We start from the raw sequence: 9,072 nt of genomic DNA, 5'->3' as shown, positions 1-9,072 counted from the left end.
TTCAACCATAGTCCAGTTAGTCCTCTCTGCTAGGCCATTCTGCTGTGGAGTCCGGGGGGCAGACAACTGTCTCTTGATGCCAAATTCTTCACAGTACTTGTTGAATTCACTGGAAGTGAATTCCCCTCCTTGATTAGTTCTGATACACTCGATCCTTTTACCGCTTTCCTTTTCCACTAATGCTCTGAAAGCTTTGAATTTCCCAAAAGCTTCAGACTTGTCTTTCAAGAATGTGACCCACATCATTCTTGAGCAGTCATCAGTGAGAATCATGAAGTACCTATCACCCTGCACACTTCTAGTTTTCATAGGACCACATAAATCAGTATTCACAAGATCAAGCAAGTTGTCAACAATGAAAGATTTACCTTTAAAAGTTGAGGAAGACATTTTCCCCAATTGACATTCTCTACACAAGGTATTATCTAGTTTGCTCAGCACCGGCAACCCTCTAACTGCCTTGATCTTACTAGCCTTCACAATGTTGTCAAAGTTCACATGGCAGAATATCCTATGCCATATCCAACTATCATCAAGCTTAGCCATAAGACATGTACTTATATTAGCATTTAGATGAAATAGGTTACCTTTAGTTTGCATGCTGGTGGCTACCAATTTACCATCTTTACCTTTGATTCTGCAAACTCCATTCTTGAATTGCAGAGCGAGTCCACTGTCATTTAATTGGGCAACACTTAGAAGGTTGTGTCTGAGACCATCAACCCAATACACATTGTCAACACTACTCTTTCCATTCAAGGAGATGGACCCTCTGCCTTTGACCATGCATGGTGCATCATTTCCAAAGTGAACCACACCACCATCATACTCTTCTAATGATAGAAACTTGCTTCGGTCACCAGTCATATGGTGAGAGCAGCCACTGTCAATGATCCACTCATTGAAATCATCAAACTGGGGGACAAGAGCCTTCTTATCTGTCACATCTTCCTTTACAACAATGAACACAATGTCTTCATTTTCTTCATCTTCAGATTCCTCATCTGTGACACCTTCATCAATTTCCACAAAACAATTTCTCTGGTTTCCTCCTTTGAATTTCTTGAACCTTTCCTGTTTGTCCTTGTTGTCACTATTAGGACAATTCATAGCAATATGTCCTATCCAGTTGCAGGAGAAACATTTCAAAGGTAGTTTACCTTTGTATTTACTAGTTCCTTTTGGGAATCTCCTAGCCAGAAGAGCTTCAAATTCCTTTAGAAACTCTTCATCCTTCATCTATCTATTCTGACTAGGTTCCCCATTAGTGCTAGCCTCTTTTCCTTTTCTGGATGGTATAGCAGAAGCTTTAAAAGCTGATTCTGACTTTTGAACACTACCATCAAAGCTATTTAGCTCATAGGCTATCAACTTGGCTATGATGGAGTCCAAGGATGCCTTAGACTTGTCTATTGATCTCAGCTCCTGAATAGCAGCAACCCTTATTGCATAGACCGACAACAGGGATCTCAAGACTTTACTTACCACAGTGGAATCTTCTATTTTGCCACCTGCACTCTTTATTTCTCCAACAACTATTTTGATTCTTATTCCATACTGCTGAATGGTCTCTCCTTCAACCATTCTCATGTCTTCAAACTTTCCTCTCAAGCTCTCTTCCTTAGCCTGTTTTACATGCTCATCACCACCATAGATATTTTCAAGAGCATCCCATACTTCTTTGGGATTTGCCTTGTCCTGAACATCAATAAACTCAATGTCAGATAGACTATTGATGAGGGCTTCCATGACTTGCCCGTTTTCTTGTATCTCTCTCTTTTGGTCATCAGTGAGAGTACCAGTAGGAACAACATATACATTTTCAACATAACTCCAGTGTTGAACACCCATACTTTTTATGAATATCTTCATCCTGTCTTTCCATATACCAAAGTTTTCCCTGTTGAACTTTGGACCTTCCCTCTTCATCATTTGGCTAGGATCTTTTCCTCAAGCGATTAAGCTTACAACACAAAGGACCTGGAGTGCTCTGATACCAATTGATAACTCAATGATGAACCACTAGTACCAAACCAGTACTGAGAGGGGGGGGGGGTGAATCAGTACAGACACAAATACAATTCAAAACCAGTTTGATAGCAACCACTCTCAATGACTGATAAACAGAGATATCGGTAAAATAGAGTGCAACCGGTAGCATCTAGAATAACTCAATCAGTCATGAACCGGTTACTTGCTAAGCTTTTCTCTTAGCTCAATACCACATTATCATAATATTCTCATGCATGAACTAGTAGACCTAACCATCAAATCTTCACAACAGTGAGTTCAATATGTTTTATAGACAGGCATAAAACATAGAAACTTCATGTGCATAGCAGATAAAACAAAGCATCACAAGACAAAAGCATTTCACATGACACACATATTTTTCTTATGGAAACCCAACTGGGAAAAACCATAGTGGGGATGAATACCCACAAGCTTCTTTTTGAACTCTTTAGAAGTCCGCTTTGTTAGGAGCCTTGTCCAGTTAAGAACATTACAATAGGTTCTGGTAGGAACCGATCCTATTAGGGATCACCCGGTTAAGGGTTAAACCCGGTAGGGTCACCTTGTTAGAGGATTTTAAGAACTCAATAGCTGAAAGGATCTCCTAAGCTTTTCTAGCTTCTTAGAACTCATTAGCTTCAAGTTACCCGGTTAAGGGATTTACAGCAAGCCAGTTAAGACCACCCGATTTAAGGGATTTTGATTCAAGCCGGTTAAGGCTACCCTGTTAGGGGATTTTGCAACTGTTGAAGTGGTTAGAGATCAACAAGTATTACAATGATCTATTAATAGTACTTAATACTAATACAGATCCATTTAGGCTCCTCTTCTCCTTCTGCACATACACTTTGCAGGTATCTCTTTTCTCCTATGGTCTGGCAAGAAACTTGTATCACTTTCATTGGATATGCACTCACTACTTTTTGCCAACAACTTTAGACAGAAACATAACATCGACCTTATAGGGAACATACAGGTCGGTAGCAAACCCTAAAACCTAAACCTGTTAGGTCGAGCAATTCAAACGGTTCGATCCTGACCGTTGAAACATACTACATTGAATGCACCAGTCTTGAGTCGATCTCAAGACATTCTCCATCGTCCATTATCCACCGTTTTCATGGCAGCTAATAACCCATCATGTGTCATCACTATTTGATAGACTTCACACATTCTTGAGGTAGATAGGAATAGTCTTCTTCATGCAAGATCCTTCACGCACACAGAGCTTACGTGGCAACATGATTTGTCCTCCATCATACTACTGACTCATCACACAAAGATCACCGATTGAGTCACATAGACTTGAGATACTCCAACCAAAAACCCCGAAGTGGAAGCTGCCTTACCAACCGGTAGTCATACACTGCTTCCATGTGCCGGTTCCCATAACTGCATGCTGGTTCACTTTGAACAAATGTGCCGCTTCACTTAGGCATATACCGGTTCACACATATGCTGGTATCTCTTTCTTCTCTTATCTCATGTGCCGGTTCACACTATGTCTCATATTGACATCAATGACAACATACAATATCATTATGTCTTCATGCTAGTTTACATAAGGCTCATGCTGGTTCTCATAATGCCAACACCAACAACCCTCACAACCCTGCGGTCGAAGATGCACGAAGGATAAGGACTGTGACATTACGAGATGATGCCACGTGTCCAAGGTGAGTCAAGGTAAGCCGAATGATGGGGCCGCTGATCGAGATGAAGTGGATGGTAAGATGGAGGTGTTACACCATACCTTTGATGGGCCCGTGTGCCACATATGATGGTAAATGTCAGAGTGACCAATATTGCCCGTGCGATCTGCCAACGTGGAATTAATCAACAACAAAAATTCAAACTTAATTCAAATGCAAATTGGAGCCGTTTATTTGCTCTCTCGAGTAGTAATGGCAGACGGGACGGTGGAATTTCATTCCAGGGAGTAAATAAAAACACTTATAGAGCTATTTTCAACCCACAAAGCAATTCAGAGGTGATCAGAAGGTGAATCTTGAGCTGGAAAAGATTGAAGTGAGTTCTTGTAGTGTGGAATTAGGGTTCATTTGGTGCATACAAAGATGTAAGTTTCTCAATATTTCTTCTATGTTTTCAGAGTGGTTGAAGTGCGAATTGTGTGAAAATTGTAGGGAAAAGATTATAAATTGCTCTAGGGTTTAGAATTCAGCATAAAGAAGTAAGAATTCACACATTTATGTGTTGTAGCTGATATTCTTGTGTTAAGCCCTAGTTTTCTTCTTCCTTCTATGGGTAAATGATAAGGAACTCTAGTCTAGTAAGATGGTTGCCCAGTGAAACCACTCAGGACAAACAGAGTATCTGAAGTAGCGATAACTTTAAGAACCCCTCCCGTTGGGAATAGTAGCAAAATATCGATGAATTTATAGGTATCTCTAGAAATCAAATATAATGATTATTGGCAAATTTTTCAGTACCCGTGGAAATCAAATATAATTATTATTGGCGAATTGTTGGCAATCGCCCAAAATTAGGGGAAAATTGTTGGTGAAACATTTTTCCCATGTGTTAGAGAAACGTATTAGTGTTGGCAATTTTGCCTTGTAATGCAATAAATGTAATAAATATACTGGCAAATTTAGACATGTTTGAATGCAAAAGGTTGTTTTTACTGGCGAATTCAGACATGTTCTAATGCAAAAGGTTGTTTTTACTGGCGATTTACACTACCACACAAAACCAATGCATGTCATTTAGTGGTGATATTTATTTTATTTGTAAATGAGTATTTTATTATTGATATCAATAAAGTTTATATAATTATCATAGTTTCAGCCAAAATTGGGGCCTCCAAAAATTACCATGGTCTTATACCACAAAACCACCCATACACAACATGCAGAGCTGAGCCTTTCTCTGCAACAGAACTAGACCCCATCCCACTAATCCATTTCCCCATTACATGCACCAATCCTAAATACAAATGTCTACATGGAAAAACCCAGAGCAAAACCTCCCATTCCCAAGACAAAAGGGGAGATCAAGAAGTTACATCACCATGGTCAACCACCTTCACCAAAAAGTTGGCACCACGCGACACACCTCCCCTGGAAATGCCACTACTGCCCTTAATCTGCCACTCAACCGTCCTTTGCAGCCAAAAGAAAAAATATTACATTAAATTATTTTACATTATACCACCATTTTGCTTCCCTTTGGATGACCTCGTCTACGTTTAGCCTTTTTTTGCAAAGGTAATCCTCGATGGCATTGAGGCCTTCACTTGTAGCCGCCCTGCATACTTCCAGATTGTCATGCACACTCCAAAGAATAAAAGGATGAATAGAGCCAAAGGGGTCCCCTTGGCATTCACCAATTTGGAACTAGTCCTCATCATGAGCTAGCAAACCCATCCCCATCCGCGCCCTAACCAGGATATCTTCCAGGCCACCTCTCTATTCTTCATGAACACAAGAAGTGATGACCCACCTCGCCTCTAACACCGTGCCTAATTCTAGACACCATGCTAAGAAGAGTGATGAAATTTTCACATTTTATCTGTAACGACCCTCCGCTGCAAGATAGTCATGACCGAGGACGATTGAAACATTGCAAATGAAGTCATCATCCTTAAAGAAAAAAGTGTTTTTTAGTCTTTCGTGACTGACCTCCCCCCAAAACGGATCCATTTGTAAAGAACTACGAAGGGATAAGTTGCCCAACATTTTTATTACAACAACAATCACCAATGTAACTATCTATTTTTACTTGATTTGGCAATTGAAATCCAAAAGGTTTTATAGCCAACAAGAAAACAACAATTAAGTTAGCACTCGAGTAATCTAAAGCCAAATATTTTTTATTTATTAAATTATGACATATGAGTAAGTGGTATTAATTTTGAAACCTTAAGCCAACTAGCAATGATGTTATGCGGATCATATGTGAATCAAATTAGTTGATGTGACTATAGTGTTATTTGATATGATTGCTTTATTCTTTGCTATATGACACGTTGCTCCCAATTCATGCTTTTGCAATATTACAGTTGTGCCAACTGATTATTTGATTTGACTAATGCAGATACAAATCAACAATATTAGCTAATGTGCTAATATTGTTATACTAATGTTCTATACCTTTAGGCTCCTAGCCGCGAGCAATGTTCCCTATGCATGTAACTTAACCCTTGGATTTTGCACATGCGCAAAGTGGCTTTTAATTTTTCAGTGCAAATGTCCGAAGAAACCGTATTCATTCTCAAAATCACTAGAATCGAGACACGTGTTAGTGTTACTATTAATGCAGATATAGATCAACAATATCAACTAATGCATTTATATCAGCTAATGCATTTATATCATCTTATGCGTTAATATTGTTATACTAATGTTTTATACCCTCAGGCTCTTAGACATGAGAGATGTTCCCTATGCATGTAACTTAACCCTTGGATTTTGTACGTGTGCGAAGTGGCTTTTAATTTTTCGGTGTGAATGTTCGAAGAAACCGTATTCATTCTCAAAATCACCGGAATCAAGACACGTGTTAGTGTTAATGTGGATATAGATCAGCAATATCAGCTAATGCATTTATATCAACTTATGCATTAATATTATTATACTAATGTTTTATAACCTTAGGCTTCTAGCTGCGAGCGATGTCCCCTATGCATGTAACTTAACCCTTGGATTTTGCATGTGCGCAAAGTGGCTTTTAATTTTTTAATGCGAATGTCCGAAGAAACCATATTCATTCTCAAAATCACCAGAATCAAGACACGTGTTAGTGTTTTTTTTTTTGTTGCCTAATGCGTGAATATTGTCATACTTATCTTTTATACCAAGCAGTTCATGGATTCACAAAATAAGCTAATGCATTAATATTGTTAATATTAAGATTATGTTGGTACTCAAATCAATAGGTTCCTATACTCTAGAGAAATAGCCACTGACTCATGGTTAAGCAATAGGACTGGATTTGGCCAATGAACAAAGTGTAGCGCCTTGACTACAAGTGTACTCAAATCAACTTTCTACAACTTTCTATTCTCGCTGAAAACTGAAACCCAAAGACTAACTCTGTGTATTCCTTTTCCCTCCGGGATAATTTTTGCTTAGATTTTCTTTATACTGTTATCCCGGGACCACTTGGAATGCTTTGCTAACCGGTTTGGGGCAAATTCTCCTTGTCTTTTGCTTCATATTTTTACCCTGGGCCCTGCTTCTCTTTCCTCTTGGACCCTCCAACATAACATTTCCCTATGTAATTTCTTATCTCGAAGCACATTTTGTGATCTTTAAAAACCACCCGGGGCAAGGAAAGCACTCTCCATCGCTTTGTAAAATTATCCTGGGACCTTTTGGAACTGGCTGGAAACTTCCTCGGGGCAATTTTGATTCACTGACTTGATTCTTTGGAGGTTTTCCCAAGATAACTTTTATCCCTTCATGATCCTTTGCTGAGATTCATTGACTTGATTCTTTGGAGGTTTCTCGAGTATATTAATATGATTATAAATGTTTTTTTGTAGATACATGCATACATATATAATGTATAATTGCATGTATATACATACATGTGTTCTTTTATAAATATATATATTGTTGTTTTTCCTTTTTTCCTTTTTTCATTCTTATATACATTTATATAATCTTATACATTCATGAATGTATATGATTATATAAAAGTAAGCATTCTTTTGTATATTGTTCTTTTATTTTTATTTTATCTTTTATCTAATTATAACCTTATTTATATGTTATTTCTTATGTAATTGTTTATTTGTATCTACACTGTACATGCACATTGCATTCTGTTGGAATGGTTTTTTGCTTCCTTGGGTAGCATGTAAAACCTTTGAAAAATCTTAGGGTTTAGGGTTCAATGGGATGGGTTTCTCCTTGTCTCAAAGTTTTTGTTTTCTCCTCGGGCGTTGTTCTAATTTTAAGTTGACCGGCTACTGACGATTCCCAGTTTTTTAAGTTGCTATGTTAAGGGATCCGTGTCGTTCTTTTAATGGCCTTGAGTGTTAGAGCCTTTTGTTAGGTCGGTTTCCCTTGAAAACCCCATGTCTTGGTTATGGCCTTCTATTAATTTCTAAGTATTCACTGGGTCCTAAGGAGTGGCCCCACACCATGGTCTTAAACCCTCAAGGTTTCTCCATGTGCTTGATTCACCTTAATTTTTCCTTATGCAAGATTCTAGCTATAAAAACTAGTGGATGAGCTCCACAAAAACTACTGGATGAGCTCCAGAGATGGGTATTGTAATTAGAATAGGGGTCCGACTTTAGTTATCAATTTTAACTAAACAAGCTCTTTGCTAGTGCTGACTCTTCCCTGTCCTCATTATTCTCCTCCCTGCTCCCTCTCGCTCTTAAGCTTCAGGAGACGGGGGGGAAAATGTAAGCAACCAGGAAAAGGCCATTTGTAGCTGTAGATGGCCTTTGAAAATCCCTTTAACTACCTCCTCCGATTTGAAAGTCCCTTTAGCTACAAAGCAATTTGTTGTGCTTCTATAAACACAACCTTCCTAAAATATTCTCCATCGAGTGTCATTAAACCTATATCTTATGAACACACAGGAAACATCTACATATGGGCTTTCCATTTTTGATACTGTTCTTGAACAAGTGTAGAGGGAAATATTTATAATGCTCCTTGATCAACTCAACTGCTACCAATTTATGAAAAACCTCGAAGCTCTAAATTTAGAAGTTCTAAATATTCCTTTTCACCTTTTTTCCTTTCCAAAGAATCAAAACTCTCCATGCTAGTATGCAACTCTTCATACCACCTAATGAAAGGATCGAAAATCATCAGTCTACTATAGTCATTTAACTGCCAATTCAATATTTTCTTCAAGAACAAGCTAACATCTATACCCATGCAACTCTTCATCAAAATGACAAGCATAAAGTCCTTTGATAGGAAGAGTGTTTTCTATGTGAAAAGATCGCTTAGAATATGAGATGAATATTTTATATGTTCTAAAAAGTGTGTTTCCAATTCTAATGGGTATGCAGTACACTTTCTATATGGGTTGTTTTCCAAAAAAAAATGTGAAAGATGTGCCTTAATTATT

This window comes from Cryptomeria japonica, chromosome 9 (genome assembly GCF_030272615.1).
Source record: "Cryptomeria japonica chromosome 9, Sugi_1.0, whole genome shotgun sequence".
In the NCBI taxonomy this organism is placed as follows: domain Eukaryota; kingdom Viridiplantae; phylum Streptophyta; class Pinopsida; order Cupressales; family Cupressaceae; genus Cryptomeria; species Cryptomeria japonica.
This window is presented reverse-complemented; position numbering follows the sequence as displayed.